This window comes from Oncorhynchus gorbuscha, linkage group LG20 (genome assembly GCF_021184085.1).
Source record: "Oncorhynchus gorbuscha isolate QuinsamMale2020 ecotype Even-year linkage group LG20, OgorEven_v1.0, whole genome shotgun sequence".
Lineage (NCBI taxonomy): Eukaryota > Metazoa > Chordata > Actinopteri > Salmoniformes > Salmonidae > Oncorhynchus > Oncorhynchus gorbuscha.
In genome coordinates this window covers 20864409-20883678 of record NC_060192.1, presented here as the reverse complement: position 1 = coordinate 20883678, position 19270 = coordinate 20864409, and the positions used below count along the sequence as shown (strand labels likewise).

General features: G+C 44.7%; 1 protein-coding gene across 11 annotated transcripts in view; it reads right to left on the bottom strand.

Moving 5' to 3' along the window:
• Positions 1-19270, bottom strand: part of LOC124006706 (guanine nucleotide exchange factor VAV2-like) — a 258452-nt gene that overhangs the window by 53524 nt on the left and 185658 nt on the right. The window lies entirely within an intron of this gene.

Genomic DNA, 19270 nt, shown 5'->3' with positions numbered 1-19270 from the left:
GCTAAATGTCTAGCATAACGCTAAATGTCGCTAGCATAACGCTAAATGTCTGAAATGCTAGCATAATGCTAAATGTCTGAAACGCTAGCATAATGCTAAATGTCTGAAACGCTAGCATAACGCTAAATGTCTGAAACGCTAGCATAACGCTAAATGTCTGAAACGCTAGCATAACGCTAAATGTCTGAAATGCTAGCATAACGCTAAATGTCTGAAACGCTAGCATAACGCTAAATGTCTGAAACGCTAGCATAACGCTAAATGTCTGAAAGACAACATGTCATGAGCCATATCTGAATATGCACCGTTAATTTATTGGAGCAGGAAGAACCACATGTTACTATGTCTGGGTGATGCATGGGTAATGTAGTCTTTACTGTTGTATGATATTATGGCCTCCACAAGCACTCAATATTTCATCATTTTTTTCCAGTTTACAAATTGCACAACAAAATGGTCTTCACACATAAGATCTGGCCCCGACACGCACAAGCTGGGCAGTATTCTGTTTTGGATGAATTGCTGGCACTGTGTCACGGTTCAGTTGTGACACTATTTTAGTTGTCGCGGAGCAATGAAATACACTGCCTTGGATCCAGCAGCAGCGTAGAGGACACTGGAGTCCTGGCCCTGGTTCACCATGGATAATGTCTGCTGAACATGAACAGCAGCGTAGAGGACACTGGAGTCCTGGCCCTGGTTCACCATGGATAATGTCTGCTGAACATGAACAGCAGCGTAGACACTGGACACTGGAGTCCTGGCCCTGGTTCACCATGGATAATGTCTGCTGAACATGAACAGCAGCGTAGAGGACACTGGAGTCCTGGCCCTGGTTCACCATGGATAATGTCTGCTGAACATGAACAGCAGCGTAGAGGACACTGGAGTCCTGGCCCTGGTTCACCATGGATAATGTCTGCTGAACATGAACAGCAGCGTAGAGGACACTGGAGTCCTGGCCCTGGTTCACCATGGATAATGTCTGCTGAACATGAACAGCAGCGTAGAGGACACTGGAGTCCTGGCCCTGGTTCACCATGGATAATGTCTGCTGAACATGAACAGCAGCGTAGAGGACACTGGAGTCCTGGCCCTGGTTCACCATGGATAATGTCTGCTGAACATGTCCTTTCCTACATTAAAAAAAACATATGAGTCATTTAGCAGGCACTCCCACCCAGAGTGACTTACAGTAGTGACTGCATACATTTCAATACGTTCTTCATTCTGGTCACCCGTGGGAATCGAACCCACAACCCTGGCGACACAAGTGCCATGCTCTACCAACTGAGCCACACAGGACTGTAGGTCATACAGCCATTGACCACACACATACACACACGTACACGCGCGCGCACACACACTCATCCATGTCAATATACAGTAGACAGTCAGTCACACACACAAGGTTACAATCGCTCTAAGTCACACCCGACACCAAGGTTCTCCATAGAAATAGACAGGCAGTGTGAGAGAGTGGTGACAGGCACCGGAGGAGCCAAGGTCCCATCCATCCATTGGTGTGTGTGTGTGTGTGTGTGTGTGTGTGTGTGTGTGTGTGTGTGTGTGTGTGTGTGTGTGTGTGTGTGTGTGTGTGTGTGTGTGTGTGTGTGTGTGTGTGTGTGTGTGTGTGTGTGTGTGTGTGTGTGTGCGTGCGTGCGCGTGCGTGCGTGCGTGTGGTAGGACACCATGAGGTCCTGTACTGTATGTCCTGCTGACGCCCACTCCCCACAGAGCAGCCTGCTGGCCCGAATTGAGGAAACATACAGACCCCCATCTCACAGCTAATTACATCAACGCAGGGCAACAGAGGTAAAAATAGAGATGGAGAGGAGAGGGGTTAAGGTGTGTGAGTGGGCTCAGGAGAAAGAGAGAGAGAGAGAGAGAGAGAGAGAGAGAGAGAGAGAGAGAGAGAGAGAGAGAGAGAGAGAGAGAGAGAGTGAGAGTGTGTGTGCACCTGGGGCTCAGTCTGAGTGGGTGGGAGTTAATCAGATGGATGCACTGACTGAACCCTGACAGCCACAGCTGCATCTCTCAGTACTGTAAGTTACATCTCTCTCACTTCTCCACAAGCAAGATATTTGTTCAACCCTGATAATTCACCTGGATGCATCCATTGTAGTTATCAACACAGACAACCGGCAGTGCTTTCTGTTTAGCGGTTATTTAGTTGTGGCTATAGTAGCATTAGTCCCGGCACTAAGTAAACACCTGTGGGCCATTTTCAATTATCCTGGCTGCAATATGACACTTTTCAATAACAGGTTTGCATTCAATTCAAGACATCTACCCTTTAGACTGACGCCTCTTCTCTAACTTCATCTGTGATTTCCAGTTAATCGAATCATCCTGTCACTTGGACTCACAGCTCTGGGAGCTTAACTCAATCAGTCAATTCAATAACCTGATTCCAGGACCGGCTAACTTCCAAGTGGCACAAAAGCACATCTCCTGTGTCTATGTTGAACTGGATACACCAAATTCAATGCACAGCAGCGGACTGTTTACAAAAACATCACTCGGGATTACGTTTTTACCTATGTGTTTTCTAGCGTGTGTTTATGTGTGTGACACCAGCAATTAGTGTCAGTGTAGTGAGAGCAGTGTGTGTGTGTGTGTGTGTGTGTGTGTGTGTGTGTGTGTGTGTGTGTGTGTGTGTGTGTGTGTGTGTGTGTGTGTGTGTGTGTGTGTGTGTGTGTGTGTGTGTGTGTGTGTGTGTGTGTGTGTGTGTGTGTGTGTGTGTGTGTGTGTGTGTGTGGTCACCATGAGGGACTGGTGTGTCGTGCTAACATCAGGTTAAGAAACACAACGCATCACAGAGCTCTGCTGGCTCACTCACTCTCTCTTGTCCCGCCTCTTTCTTGCCACTCATTTCTCTCTGTCCCTCTCTCACTTTCGGAATCTTTCTCTCGCTCCCTCTTTCTCAACCTCTCCGTCTCTCACCCTCCCTCTTCCGTTTCAGGGCTCAGAGCCAATCGGGCTGTAGAGAGTATAGGTGTTTGTTTCCTGACAACCATTGAATGCCTATAAACTATTTCAGTGTGCAGCACCCATCGACTCCCTCATCCTGTCAATTAACTCGGTCGGCGATTAAGTTAAAGTGCTTGTTCAATACACCGAGCCAGTCCTGTGGTAAAGGTAATCGATGGCATGTGGAGGACAGAGCAGCTGTATGCCCAGCCCCATTGAACCGCTATCGCAAACAACTGTGAACTGTGAGGACGTAACTATGCGGTTGTTTGGTGTGACCGTTGCCGCATTGAGTAGTGGCAGTAACATCCAGCAGGTCCCAACGGCCCGAAGCAGGGATCAATAGCTATGTGAAGCTGAGGCAGAACATTCCATCAGGGCCCATTCTGTGCTTGTCCACCCACCAACTCCGATAAACGTCCCTCTGAGTTTCTCTTCATTTCGTGTGGCATGTCTGACTCATTCCCATTCCAACGCTTTTGGCTTGGGGATGTTGGGGAGTGGGTGTAACAGTGAATGACTGTGTTCATGTGTACATTATGCGATACTATAAACTGGGTAGTTCGAGCCATGAATGCTGATTGGCTGAAAGCCGTGGTATATGAGACCGTATACCACAGATATGACGAAACATGTATTTTTACAGCTCTAATTACATTGGTAACCAGTTTATAATAGCAATAAGGGATATCGGGGGTTTGTGGTATATGGTCAATATACCACGGCTAAGGGCTGTATCCAGGCACTCCGTGTTGTGTCGTGTGATGTGCGTCATCTCTGTCCAGTTAATATGCAAGTGGGCAACCTTTACACCACATACAGTATTAATGAGGGGTGTGAATCATAGGCGCGTGTATGTATAATGTGTACATTATGTGTGGGATGTGTAATGTATGCGAGTGACAATCGAGTCTTATATCGCACACTGTCGTGAGCGGGAATGAGCATTCCTAATGCCCCAGGCCGGGATGAAGGAGAGAGGGAGGAGGAGATGAGGGGACGAGAGAGAGCATCTTTCCTGACACGTCTCGGCCTGCAGTCTCTCTCCTGCTGGGTTTCAGCCTCTGTCTGCCACTCTCCTTCTCACTGTGGAGCTCTGCTCTCACGCACATTATAGCACTCTGACCCACTGGGAACAAGGCACACACACACACACACACACACACACACACACACACACACACACACACACACACACACACACACACACACACACACACACACACACACACACACACACACACACACACACACACACACACACACACACACACACACACACACACACACACACACACTAATGGAGTAATGGCTTGTGGTATCAGGGGAAAATCAAGGGAACACGAAGTGTGGGGAGGTTTACTGCGAGCTAAGCGGTGGCTTTTGGTTAGAACAGATACCATGAGGAGAAAGGACTTAAATGTAAATGTAAGGAGGCAGGAGCATTTCACTGTCAGCAGAGAGGATAGTGAGAGATCCTTCTATGAGTTGTATAACGTCAGAAGAGCTCACAGTCCACAGATGACAAGCAGGATGCAATGACAGAAGGCCTTTAATTCTGAACTTCTTCCCTTTCTGATTGATTGATACCATTTTCTCAAGGAGACAGGGCTTGGACTGTGAGTGTTTCAGAAGTGTGGAGCGTGTCTGGGTGTGCAGGGAGGAGTGGCCAGGCTTTCAGTAAAGCTGTGGCTCAGAGAAGACACAGTGACAGAGACACACACAGGCCTGACTTTTGGCTCTTTGATGCCAATAGGCATCACAGTGCCAATCAATGGTCTTCAACAGCAAGTCAACGAACACGCCTCCAGAACAATGATCCCCCAGATCAAACACACAGGGAGGAACAGAAAGAGGGAGGCACAGGAAGAGGGAGGAACAGGAAGAGGGAGGAACAGGAAGAGGGAGGAACAGGAAGAGGAGGGAACAGGAAGAGGGAGGAACAGGAAGAGGGAGGAACAGGAAGAGGTAGGAACAGGAAGAGGCAGGAACACAAAGAGGGAGGAACAGAAAGAGGGAGGAACAGGAAGAGGGAGGAACAGGAAGAGGGAGGAACAGAAAGAGGGAGGAACAGAAAGAGGGAGGAACAGAAAGAGGGAGGAACAGGAAGAGGGAGGAACAGGAAGAGGGAGGAACAGAAAGAGGGGGGAACAGAAAGAGGGGGGAACAGAAAGAGGGAGGAACAGAAAGAGGAGGGAGGAACAGAAAGAGGAGGGAGGAACAGAAAGAGGAGGGAGGAACAGAAAGAGGGAGGAACAGAAAGAGGGAGGAACAGAAAGAGGGAGGAACAGAAAGAGGGTGGAACAGGAAGAGGGAGGAACAGAAAGAGGAACAGAAATAGGAACAGAAAGAGGGAGGAACAGAAATATGGAGGAACATGAAGAGGGAGGAACAGAAAGAGGGAGGAACAGAAAGAGGGAGGAGCAGAAAGAGGGAGGAACAGAAAGAGGGAGGAACAGGAAGAGGGAGGAACAGGAAGAGGGAGGAACAGGAAGAGGCAGGAACACGAAGAGGGAGGAACAGAAAGATGGAGGAACAGGAAGAGGGAGGAACAGAAAGAGGGAGGAACAGAAAGAGGGAGGAACAGGAAGAGGGAGGAACTGAAAGAGGGAGGAACAGAAAGAGGGAGGAACAGGAAGAGGAAGGAACAGAAAGAGGGAGGAACAGAAAGAGGGAGGAACAGAAAGAGGGAGGAACAGAAAGAGGGAGGAACACGAAGAGGGAGGAACAGAAAGAGGGAGGAACAGAAAGAGGGAGGAACAGGAAGAGGGAGGAACTGAAAGAGGGAGGAACAGAAAGAGGGAGGAACAGGAAGAGGAAGGAACAGAAAGAGGGAGGAACAGAAAGAGGGAGGAACAGAAAGAGGGAGGAACAGAAAGAGGGAGGAACAGGAAGAGGGAGGAACAGAAAGAGGGAGGAACAGAAATAGGGAGGAACAGGAAGAGGAAGGAACAGGAAGAGAGAGGAACAGAAAGATGGAGGACCAAGAAGAGGGAGGAACAGAAAGAGGAGGGAGGAACAGAAAGAGGGAGGAACAGAAAGAGGGAGGAACAGAAAGAGGGAGGAACAGAAAGAGGGAGGAACAGAAAGAGGGAGGAGCAGAAAGAGGGAGGAACAGAAAGAGGGGGGAACAGAAAGAGGGAGGAACAGAAAGAGGGAGGAACAGAAAGAGGGAGGAACAGAAAGAGGGGGGAACAGAAAGAGGGAGGAACAGAAAGAGGAGGGAGGAACAGAAAGAGGAGGGAGGAACAGAAAGAGGAGGGAGGAACAGAAAGATGAGGGAGGAACAGAAAGAGGGAGGAACAGAAAGAGGGAGGAACAGAAAGAGGGTGGAACAGGAAGAGGGAGGAACAGAAAGAGGAACAGAAATAGGAACAGAAAGAGGGAGGAACAGAAATATGGAGGAACATGAAGAGGGAGGAACAGAAAGAGGGAGGAACAGAAAGAGGGAGGAGCAGAAAGAGGGAGGAACAGAAAGAGGGAGGAACAGGAAGAGGGAGGAACAGGAAGAGGGAGGAACAGGAAGAGGCAGGAACACGAAGAGGGAGGAACAGAAAGATGGAGGAACAGGAAGAGGGAGGAACAGAAAGAGGGAGGAACAGAAAGAGGGAGGACCAAGAAGAGGGAGGAACAGGAAGAGGGAGGAACAGAAAGAGGGAGGAACAGAAAGAGGGAGGTACAGAAAGAGGGAGGAACACGAAGAGGGAGGAACAGAAAGAGGGAGGAACAGAAAGAGGGAGGAACAGGAAGAGGGAGGAACTGAAAGAGGGAGGAACAGAAAGAGGGAGGAACAGGAAGAGGAAGGAACAGAAAGAGGGAGGAACAGAAAGAGGGAGGAACAGAAAGAGGGAGGAACAGAAAGAGGGAGGAACAGGAAGAGGGAGGAACAGAAAGAGGGAGGAACAGAAATAGGGAGGAACAGGAAGAGGAAGGAACAGGAAGAGAGAGGAACAGAAAGATGGAGGACCAGGAAGAGGGAGGAACAGAAAGAGGAGGGAGGAACAGAAAGAGGGAGGAACAGGAAGAGGGAGGAACAGAAAAAGGAAGGAACAGAAAGAGGAGGGAGGAACAGAAAGAGGGAGGAACAGGAAGAGGGAGGAACAGAAAGAGGGAGGAACAGAAAGAGGGAGAACAGAAAGAGGGAGGACCAGAAAAAGGGAGGAACAGAAAGAGGGAGGAACAGAAAAAGGAGGGAGGAACAGAAAGAGGGAGGAACAGAAAGAGGGAGGAACAGGAAGAGGGAGGAACAGGAAGAGGGAGGAACAGAAAAAGGAAGGAACAGAAAGAGGAGGGAGGAACAGAAAGAGGGAGGAACAGGAAGAGGGAGGAACAGGAAGAGGGAGGAACAGAAAGAGGGAGGAACAGAAAGAGGGAGGAACAGAAAGATGGAGGACCAGGAAGAGGGAGGAACAGAAAGAGGAGGGAGGAACAGAAAGAGGGAGGAACAGGAAGAGGGAGGAACAGAAAAAGGAAGGAACAGAAAGAGGAGGGAGGAACAGAAAGAGGGAGGAACAGGAAGAGGGAGGAACAGAAAGAGGGAGGAACAGAAAGAGGGAGAACAGAAAGAGGGAGGACCAGAAAAAGGGAGGAACAGAAAGAGGGAGGAACAGAAAAAGGAGGGAGGAACAGAAAGAGGGAGGAACAGAAAGAGGGAGGAACAGGAAGAGGGAGGAACAGGAAGAGGGAGGAACAGAAAAAGGAAGGAACAGAAAGAGGAGGGAGGAACAGAAAGAGGGAGGAACAGGAAGAGGGAGGAACAGGAAGAGGGAGGAACAGAAAGAGGGAGGAACAGAAAGAGGGAGGAACAGAAAGAGGGAGGAACAGAAAAAGGAGGGAGGAACAGAAAGAGGGAGGAACAGAAAAAGGAGGGAGGAACAGAAAGAGGGAGGAACAGGAAGAGGGAGGAACAGGAAGAAGGAGGAACAGAAAGAGGGAGGAACAGAAGAGGGAGGAACAGAAAAAGGAGGGAGGAACAGAAAGAGGGAGGAACAGAAAGAGGGAGGAACAGAAAAAGGAGGGAGGAACAGAAAGAGGGAGGAACAGAAAGAGGGAGGAACAGAAAAAGGAGGGAGGAACAGAAAGAGGGAGGAACAGAAAAAGGAGGGAGGAACAGAAAGAGGGAGGAACAGAAAGAGGGAGGAACAGGAAGAAGGAGGAGGAGAAAGAGGGAGGAACAGAAAGGAGGGAGGAACAGAAAAAGGAGGGAGGATCAGGAAGAGGGAGGAACAGGAAGAGGGAGGAACAGGAAGAAGGAGGAACAGAAAGAGGGAGGAACAGGAAGAAGGAGGAACAGAAAGAGGGAGGAACAGGAAGAGGGAGGAGGAGAAAGAGGGAGGAACAGAAAGGAGGGAGGAACAGAAAGAGGGAGGAACAGAAAGAGGGAGGAACAGAAAGAGGGAGGAACAGAAAGGGGGAGGAACATAAAGAGGGAGGAACAGAAAGAGGGAGGAACAGAAAGAGGGAGGAACAGAAAGAGGGAGGAACAGGAAGAGGAAGGAACAGGAAGAGGGAGGAACAGAAAGATGGAGGAACAGAGAGAGGAACAGAAAGAGGACCAGAAAGAGGGAGGAACAGAAAAGGGAGGAACAGAAAGAGGAGGGAGAAACAGAAAGAGGGAGAAACAGAAAGAGGGAGGAACAGAAAGAGGGTGGAACAGAAAGAGGGAGGAACAGAAAGAGGGTGGAACAGAAAGAGGGAGGAACAGAAAGAGGGAGGAACAGGAAGAGAAAGGAACAGAAAGAGGGAGGAACAGAAAAAGTGAGGAACAGAAAGAGGAGGGAGGAACAGAAAGAGGGAGGAGCAGAAAGAGGGAGGAACATGAAGAGGGTGGAACAGAAAGAGGGAGGAACAGAAAGAGGGAGGAACAGGAAGAGAAAGGAACAGAAAGAGGGAGGAACAGAAAAAGTGAGGAACAGAAAGAGGAGGGAGGAACAGAAAGAGGGAGGAGCAGAAAGAGGGAGGAACATGAAGAGGGAGGAACATGAAGAGGGAGGGGAACAGAAAGAGGGCGGAACAGAAAGAGGGAGGAACAGAAAGAGGGTGGAACAGAAAGAGGGAGGAACAGAAAGAGGGAGGAACAGGAAGAGAAAGGAACAGAAAGAGGGAGGAACAGAAAAAGTGAGGAACAGAAAGAGGAGGGAGGAACAGAAAGAGGGAGGAGCAGAAAGAGGGAGGAACATGAAGAGGGAGGAACATGAAGAGGGAGGGGAACAGAAAGAGGGCGGAACAGAAAGAGGGAGGAACAGAAAGAGGGAGGAACAGAAAGAGGGTGGAACAGGAAGAGGGAGGAACAGAAAGAGGGAGGAACAGAAAGAGGGAGGAACAGAAAGAGGGTGGAACAGGAAGAGGGAGTAACAGAAAGAGGGAGAAACAGAAAGAGGGAGGAACAGAAAGAGGGAGGAGCAGAAAGAGGGAGGAACAGAAAGAGGGAGGAAGAGAAAGAGGGAGGAACAGGAAGAGGAAGGAACAGAAAGAGGGAGGAACAGAAAAAGTGAGGAACAGAAAGAGGAGGGAGGAACAGAAAGAGGGAGGAACAGGAAGAGGGAGGAACAGAAAAAGGGAGGAACAGAAAGAGGGAGGAACAGAAAGAGGGAGGAACAGAAAGAGGGAGGAACAGAAAGAGGGAGGAACAGGAAGAGGGAGGAACAGAAAGAGGAACAGAAAGAGGGTGGAACAGGAAGAGGGAGGAACAGAAAGAGGGAGGAACAGGAAGAGGGAGGAACAGAAAGAGGGAGGAACAGAAAGAGGGAGGAACAGAAAGAGGGAGGAACAGAAAGAGGAACAGAACGAGGGTGGAACAGGAAGAGGGAGGAACAGAAAGAGGGAGGAACAGGAAGAGGGAGGAACAGAAAGAGGGAGGAACAGAAAGAGGGAGGAACAGGAAGAGGGAGGAACAGAAAGAGGGAGGAACAGAAAGAGGTACAGAAAGAGGGAGGAACAGAAAGAGGAACAGAAAGAGGGAGGAACAGAAAGAGGGTGGAACAGAAAGAGGAACAGAAAGAGGGTGGAACAGTATAGACCAGACAGAGGAAAACAGACTGGCATTTAGTTCTCATTCTCCATACTATAGACCAGACAGAGGAAAACAGACTGGCATTTAGTTCTCATTCACCATACTATAGACCAGACAGAGGAAAACAGACTGGCATTTAGTTCTCATTCTCCATACTATAGACCAGACAGAGGAAAACAGACTGGCATTTAGTTCTCATTCACCATACTATAGACCAGAGGAAAACAGACTGGCATTTAGTTCTCATTCACCATACTATAGACCAGACAGAGGAAAACAGACTGGCATTTAGTTCTCATTCACCATACTATAGACCAGAGGAAAACAGACTGGCATTTAGTTCTCATTCACAGAATGGCATACTCATAGACCAGAGGAAAACAGAATGGCATTTAGTTCTCATTCACCATACTATAGACCAGAGGAAAACAGAATGGCATTTAGTTCTCATTCACCATACTATAGACCAGAGGAAAACAGAATGGCATTTAGTTCTCATTCACCATACTATAGACCAGAGGAAAACAGAATGGCATTTAGTTCTCATTCACCATACTATAGACCAGAGGAAAACAGAATGGCATTTAGTTCTCATTCACCATACTATAGACCAGAGGAAAACAGAATGGCATTTAGTTCTCATTCACCATACTATAGACCAGACAGAGGAAAACAGAATGGCATTTAGTTCTCATTCACCATACTATAGACCAGACAGAGGAAAACAGAATGGCATTTAGTTCTCATTCACCATACTATAGACCAGAGGAAAACAGAATGGCATTTAGTTCTCATTCACCATACTATAGACCAGACAGAGGAAAACAGACTGGCATTTAGTTCTCATTCACCATACTATAGACCAGACAGAGGAAAACAGAATGGCATTTAGTTCTCATTCACCATACTATAGACCAGAGGAAAACAGAATGGCATTTAGTTCTCATTCACCATACTATAGACCAGAGGAAAACAGACTGGCATTTAGTTCTCATTCACCATACTATAGACCAGAGGAAAACAGACTGGCATTTAGTTCTCATTCACCATACTATAGACCAGACAGAGGAAAACAGAATGGCATTTAGTTCTCATTCACCATACTATAGACCAGAGGAAAACAGAATGGCATTTAGTTCTCATTCACCATACTATAGACCAGACAGAGGAAAACAGAATGGCATTTAGTTCTCATTCACCATACTATAGACCAGAGGAAAACAGAATGGCATTTAGTTCTCATTCACCATACTATAGACCAGAGGAAAACAGACTGGCATTTAGTTCTCATTCACCATACTATAGACCAGAGGAAAACAGAATGGCATTTAGTTCTCATTCACCATACTATAGACCAGAGGAAAACAGAATGGCATTTAGTTCTCATTCACCATACTATAGACCAGAGGAAAACAGAATGGCATTTAGTTCTCATTCACCATACTATAGACCAGAGGAAAACAGAATGGCATTTAGTTCTCATTCACCATACTATAGACCAGACCAGAGGAAAACAGAATGGCATTTAGTTCTCATTCACCACACTATATAGACCAGAGGAAAACAGAATGGCATTTAGTTCTCATTCACCATACTATAGACCAGAGGAAAACAGAATGGCATTTAGTTCTCATTCACCATACTATAGACCAGAGGAAAACAGAATGGCATTTAGTTCTCATTCACCATACTATAGACCAGAGGAAAACAGAATGGCATTTAGTTCTCATTCACCATACTATAGACCAGAGGAAAACAGACTGGCATTTAGTTCTCATTCACCATACTATAGACCAGACAGAGGAAAACAGACTGGCATTTAGTTCTCATTCACCATACTATAGACCAGACAGAGGAAAACAGACTGGCATTTAGTTCTCATTCACCATACTATAGACCAGACAGAGGAAAACAGACTGGCATTTAGTTCTCATTCACCATACTATAGACCAGAGGAAAACAGAATGGCATTTAGTTCTCATTCACCACACTATAGACCAGACAGAGGAAAACAGAATGGCATTTAGTTCTCATTCACCATACTATAGACCAGAGGAAAACAGAATGGCATTTAGTTCTCATTCACCACACTATAGACCAGACAGAGGAAAACAGAATGGCATTTAGTTCTCATTCACCATACTATAGACTAGACAGAGGAAAACAGAATGGCATTTAGTTCTCATTCACCATACTATAGACCAGAGGAAAACAGACTGGCATTTAGTTCTCATTCACCATACTATAGACCAGAGGAAAACAGACTGGCATTTAGTTCTCATTCACCACACTATAGACCAGAGGAAAACAGACTGGCATTTAGTTCTCATTCACCATACTATAGACCAGAGGAAAACAGAATGGCATTTAGTTCTCATTCACCATACTATAGACCAGAGGAAAACAGACTGGCATTTAGTTCTCATTCACCATACTATAGACCAGAGGAAAACAGACTGGCATTTAGTTCTCATTCACCATACTATAGACCAGAGGAAAACAGACTGGCATTTAGTTCTCATTCACCATACTATAGACCAGAGGAAAACAGACTGGCATTTAGTTCTCATTCACCATACTATAGACCAGAGGAAAACAGAATGGCATTTAGTTCTCATTCACCATACTATAGACCAGAGGAAAACAGACTGGCATTTAGTTCTCATTCACCATACTATAGACCAGACAGAGGAAAACAGACTGGCATTTAGTTCTCATTCACCATACTATAGACCAGACAGAGGAAAACAGAATGGCATTTAGTTCTCATTCACCATACTATAGACCAGAGGAAAACAGAATGGCATTTAGTTCTCATTCACCATACTATAGACCAGACAGAGGAAAACAGACTGGCATTTAGTTCTCATTCACCACACTATAGACCAGACAGAGGAAAACAGACTGGCATTTAGTTCTCATTCACCACACTATAGACCAGACAGAGGAAAACAGACTGGCATTTAGTTCTCATTCACCACACTATAGACCAGACAGAGGAAAACAGACTGGCATTTAGTTCTCATTCACCACACTATAGACCAGACAGAGGAAAACAGAATGGCATTTAGTTCTCATTCACCATACTATAGACCAGACAGAGGAAAACAGACTGGCATTTAGTTCTCATTCACCATACTATAGACCAGACAGAGGAAAACAGACTGGCATTTAGTTCTCATTCACCACACTATAGACCAGACAGAGGAAAACAGACTGGCATTTAGTTCTCATTCACCATACTATAGACCAGACAGAGGAAAACAGAATGGCATTTAGTTCTCATTCACCATACTATAGACCAGAGGAAAACAGACTGGCATTTAGTTCTCATTCACCATACTATAGACCAGAGGAAAACAGACTGGCATTTAGTTCTCATTCACCATACTATAGACCAGAGGAAAACAGACTGGCATTTAGTTCTCATTCACCATACTATAGACCAGAGGAAAACAGAATGGCATTTAGTTCTCATTCACCATACTATAGACCAGAGGAAAACAGACTGGCATTTAGTTCTCATTCACCATACTATAGACCAGAGGAAAACAGACTGGCATTTAGTTCTCATTCACCATACTATAGACCAGAGGAAAACAGACTGGCATTTAGTTCTCATTCACCATACTATAGACCAGAGGAAAACAGAATGGCATTTAGTTCTCATTCACCATACTATAGACCAGAGGAAAACAGACTGGCATTTAGTTCTCATTCACCATACTATAGACCAGACAGAGGAAAACAGACTGGCATTTAGTTCTCATTCACCATACTATAGACCAGACAGAGGAAAACAGAATGGCATTTAGTTCTCATTCACCATACTATAGACCAGAGGAAAACAGAATGGCATTTAGTTCTCATTCACCATACTATAGACCAGACAGAGGAAAACAGACTGGCATTTAGTTCTCATTCACCACACTATAGACCAGACAGAGGAAAACAGACTGGCATTTAGTTCTCATTCACCACACTATAGACCAGACAGAGGAAAACAGACTGGCATTTAGTTCTCATTCACCACACTATAGACCAGACAGAGGAAAACAGACTGGCATTTAGTTCTCATTCACCACACTATAGACCAGACAGAGGAAAACAGAATGGCATTTAGTTCTCATTCACCATACTATAGACCAGACAGAGGAAAACAGACTGGCATTTAGTTCTCATTCACCATACTATAGACCAGACAGAGGAAAACAGACTGGCATTTAGTTCTCATTCACCATACTATAGACCAGACAGAGGAAAACAGAATGGCATTTAGTTCTCATTCACCACACTATAGACCAGACAGAGGAAAACAGAATGGCATTTAGTTCTCATTCACCATACTATAGACCAGAGGAAAACAGAATGGCATTTAGTTCTCATTCACCACACTATAGACCAGACAGAGGAAAACAGAATGGCATTTAGTTCTCATTCACCATACTATAGACCAGAGGAAAACAGAATGGCATTTAATTCTCATTCACCATACTATAGACCAGAGGAAAACAGACTGGCATTTAGTTCTCATTCACCATACTATAGACCAGACAGAGGAAAACAGACTGGCATTTAGTTCTCATTCACCATACTATAGACCAGACAGAGGAAAACAGACTGGCATTTAGTTCTCATTCACCACACTATAGACCAGACAGAGGAAAACAGAATGGCATTTAGTTCTCATTCACCATACTATAGACCAGACAGAGGAAAACAGACTGGCATTTAGTTCTCATTCACCATACTATAGACCAGACAGAGGAAAACAGACTGGCATTTAGTTCTCATTCACCACACTATAGACCAGACAGAGGAAAACAGACTGGCATTTAGTTCTCATTCACCATACTATAGACCAGACAGAGGAAAACAGACTGGCATTTAGTTCTCATTCACCACACTATAGACCAGACAGAGGAAAACAGACTGGCATTTAGTTCTCATTCACCACACTATAGACCAGACAGAGGAAAACAGAATGGCATTTAGTTCTCATTCACCATACTATAGACCAGACAGAGGAAAACAGACTGGCATTTAGTTCTCATTCACCATACTATAGACCAGACAGAGGAAAACAGACTGGCATTTAGTTCTCATTCACCACACTATAGACCAGACAGAGGAAAACAGACTGGCATTTAGTTCTCATTCACCATACTATAGACCAGACAGAGGAAAACAGACTGGCATTTAGTTCTCATTCACCATACTATAGACCAGACAGAGGAAAACAGACTGGCATTTAGTTCTCATTCACCATACTATAGACCAGACAGAGGAAAACAGAATGGCATTTAGTTCTCATTCACCATACTATAGACCAGAGGAAAACAGAATGGCATTTAGTTCTCATTCACCATACTATAGACCAGACAGAGGAAAACAGACTGGCATTTAGTTCTCATTCACCATACTATAGACCAGACAGAGGAAAACAGAATGGCATTTAGTTCTCATTCACCATACTATAGACCAGACAGAGGAAAACAGAATGGCATTTAGTTCTCATTCACCATACTATAGACCAGAGGAAACAGAATGGCATTTAGTTCTCATTCACCATACTATAGACCAGACAGAGGAAAACAGACTGGCATTTAGTTCTCATTCACCACACTATAGACCAGACAGAGGAAAACAGACTGGCATTTAGTTCTCATTCACCACACTATAGACCAGACAGAGGAAAACAGACTGGCATTTAGTTCTCATTCACCACACTATAGACCAGACAGAGGAAAACAGACTGGCATTTAGTTCTCATTCACCACACTATAGACCAGACAGAGGAAAACAGAATGGCATTTAGTTCTCATTCACCATACTATAGACCAGACAGAGGAAAACAGACTGGCATTTAGTTCTCATTCACCATACTATAGACCAGACAGAGGAAAACAGACTGGCATTTAGTTCTCATTCACCACACTATAGACCAGACAGAGGAAAACAGACTGGCATTTAGTTCTCATTCACCATACTATAGACCAGACAGAGGAAAACAGAATGGCATTTAGTTCTCATTCACCATACTATAGACCAGACAGGGAAAACAGACTGGCATTTAGTTCTCATTCACCATACTATAGACCAGACAGAGGAAAACAGACTGGCATTTAGTTCTCATTCACCATACTATAGACCAGACAGAGAAAACAGAATGGCATTTAGTTCTCATTCACCATACTATAGACTAGACAGAGGAAAACAGAATGGCATTTAGTTCTCATTCACCATACTATAGACCAGAGGAAAACAGACTGGCATTTAGTTCTCATTCACCATACTATAGACCAGACAGGGAAAACAGACTGGCATTTAGTTCTCATTCACCATACTATAGACCAGAGGAAAACAGAATGGCATTTAGTTCTCATTCACCATACTATAGACCAGACAGAGGAAAACAGACTGGCATTTAGTTCTCATTCACCATACTATAGACCAGACAGAGGAAAACAGACTGGCATTTAGTTCTCATTCACCATACTATAGACCAGACAGAGGAAAACAGACTGGCATTTAGTTCTCATTCACCATACTATAGACCAGACAGAGGAAAACAGACTGGCATTTAGTTCTCATTCACCACACTATAGACCAGACAGAGGAAAACAGACTGGCATTTAGTTCTCATTCACCACACTATAGACCAGACAGAGGAAAACAGACTGGCATTTAGTTCTCATTCACCACACTATAGACCAGACAGAGGAAAACAGACTGGCATTTAGTTCTCATTCACCACACTATAGACCAGACAGAGGAAAACAGACTGGCATTTAGTTCTCATTCACCACACTATAGACCAGACAGAGGAAAACAGAATGGCATTTAGTTCTCATTCACCATACTATAGACCAGACAGAGGAAAACAGACTGGCATTTAGTTCTCATTCACCATACTATAGACCAGACAGAGGAAAACAGACTGGCATTTAGTTCTCATTCACCACACTATAGACCAGACAGAGGAAAACAGACTGGCATTTAGTTCTCATTCACCATACTATAGACCAGACAGAGGAAAACAGACTGGCATTTAGTTCACATTCACCATACTATAGACCAGACAGAGGAAAACAGACTGGCATTTAGTTCTCATTCACCATACTATAGACTAGACAGAGGAAAACAGAATGGCATTTGGTTCTCATTCACCATACTATAGACCAGAGGAAAACAGAATGGCATTTAGTTCTCATTCACCACACTATAGACCAGACAGAGGAAAACAGACTGGCATTTAGTTCTCATTCACCATACTATAGACCAGAGGAAAACAGAATGGCATTTAGTTCTCATTCACCACACTATAGACCAGACAGAGGAAAACAGACTGGCATTTAGTTCTCATTCACCATACTATAGACCAGACAGAGGAAAACAGAATGGCATTTAGTTCTCATTCACCATACTATAGACCAGAGGAAAACAGAATGGCATTTAGTTCTCATTCACCACACTATAGACCAGACAGAGGAAAACAGACTGGCATTTAGTTCTCATTCACCATACTATAGACCAGACAGAGGAAAACAGAATGGCATTTAGTTCTCATTCACCATACTATAGACCAGAGGAAAACAGACTGGCATTTAGTTCTCATTCACCACACTATAGACCAGACAGAGGAAAACAGACTGGCATTTAGTTCTCATTCACCATACTATAGACCAGACAGAGGAAAACAGACTGGCATTTAGTTCTCATTCACCATACTATAGACCAGACAGAGGAAAACAGACTGGCATTTAGTTCTCATTCACCACACTATAGACCAGACAGAGGAAAACAGACTGGCATTTAGTTCTCATTCACCATACTATAGACCAGACAGAGGAAAACAGACTGGCATTTAGTTCTCATTCACCATACTATAGACCAGACAGAGGAAAACAGACTGGCATTTAGTTCTCATTCACCATACTATAGACTAGACAGAGGAAAACAGAATGGCATTTAGTTCTCATTCACCATACTATAGACCAGAGGAAAACAGAATGGCATTTAGTTCTCATTCACCACACTATAGACCAGACAGAGGAAAACAGACTGGCATTTAGTTCTCATTCACCATACTATAGACCAGAGGAAAACAGAATGGCATTTAGTTCTCATTCACCACACTATAGACCAGACAGAGAAAACAGACTGGCATTTAGTTCTCATTCACCATACTATAGACCAGACAGAGGAAAACAGAATGGCATTTAGTTCTCATTCACCATACTATAGACCAGACAGAGGAAAACAGAATGGCATTTAGTTCTCATTCACCATACTATAGACCAGACAGAGGAAAACAGAATGGCATTTAGTTCTCATTCACCATACTATAGACCAGACAGGAAAACAGAATGGCATTTAGTTCTCATTCACCATACTATAGACTATAGACCAGACAGAGGAAAACAGACTGGCATTTAGTTCTCATTCACCATACTATAGACCAGACAGAGGAAAACAGAATGGCATTTAGTTCTCATTCACCACACTATAGACCAGAGGAAAACAGACTGGCATTTAGTTCTCATTCACCATACTATAGACCAGACAGAGGAAAACAGACTGGCATTTAGTTCTCATTCACCACACTATAGACCAGACAGAGGAAAACAGACTGGCATTTAGTTCTCATTCACCACACTATAGACCAGACAGAGGAAAACAGACTGGCATTTAGTTCTCATTCACCACACTATAGACCAGACAGAGGAAAACAGACTGGCATTTAGTTCTCATTCACCATACTATAGACCAGACAGAGGAAAACAGACTGGCATTTAGTTCTCATTCACCACACTATAGACCAGACAGAGGAAAACAGACTGGCATTTAGTTCTCATTCACCACACTATAGACCAGACAGAGGAAAACAGAATGGCATTTAGTTCTCATTCACCATACTATAGACCAGACAGAGGAAAACAGACTGGCATTTAGTTCTCATTCACCATACTATAGACCAGACAGAGGAAAACAGACTGGCATTTAGTTCTCATTCACCACACTATAGACCAGACAGAGGAAAACAGACTGGCATTTAGTTCTCATTCACCATACTATAGACCAGACAGAGGAAAACAGACTGGCATTTAGTTCACATTCACCATACTATAGACCAGACAGAGGAAAACAGACTGGCATTTAGTTCTCATTCACCATACTATAGACTAGACAGAGGAAAACAGAATGGCATTTAGTTCTCATTCACCATACTATAGACCAGAGGAAAACAGAATGGCATTTAGTTCTCATTCACCACACTATAGA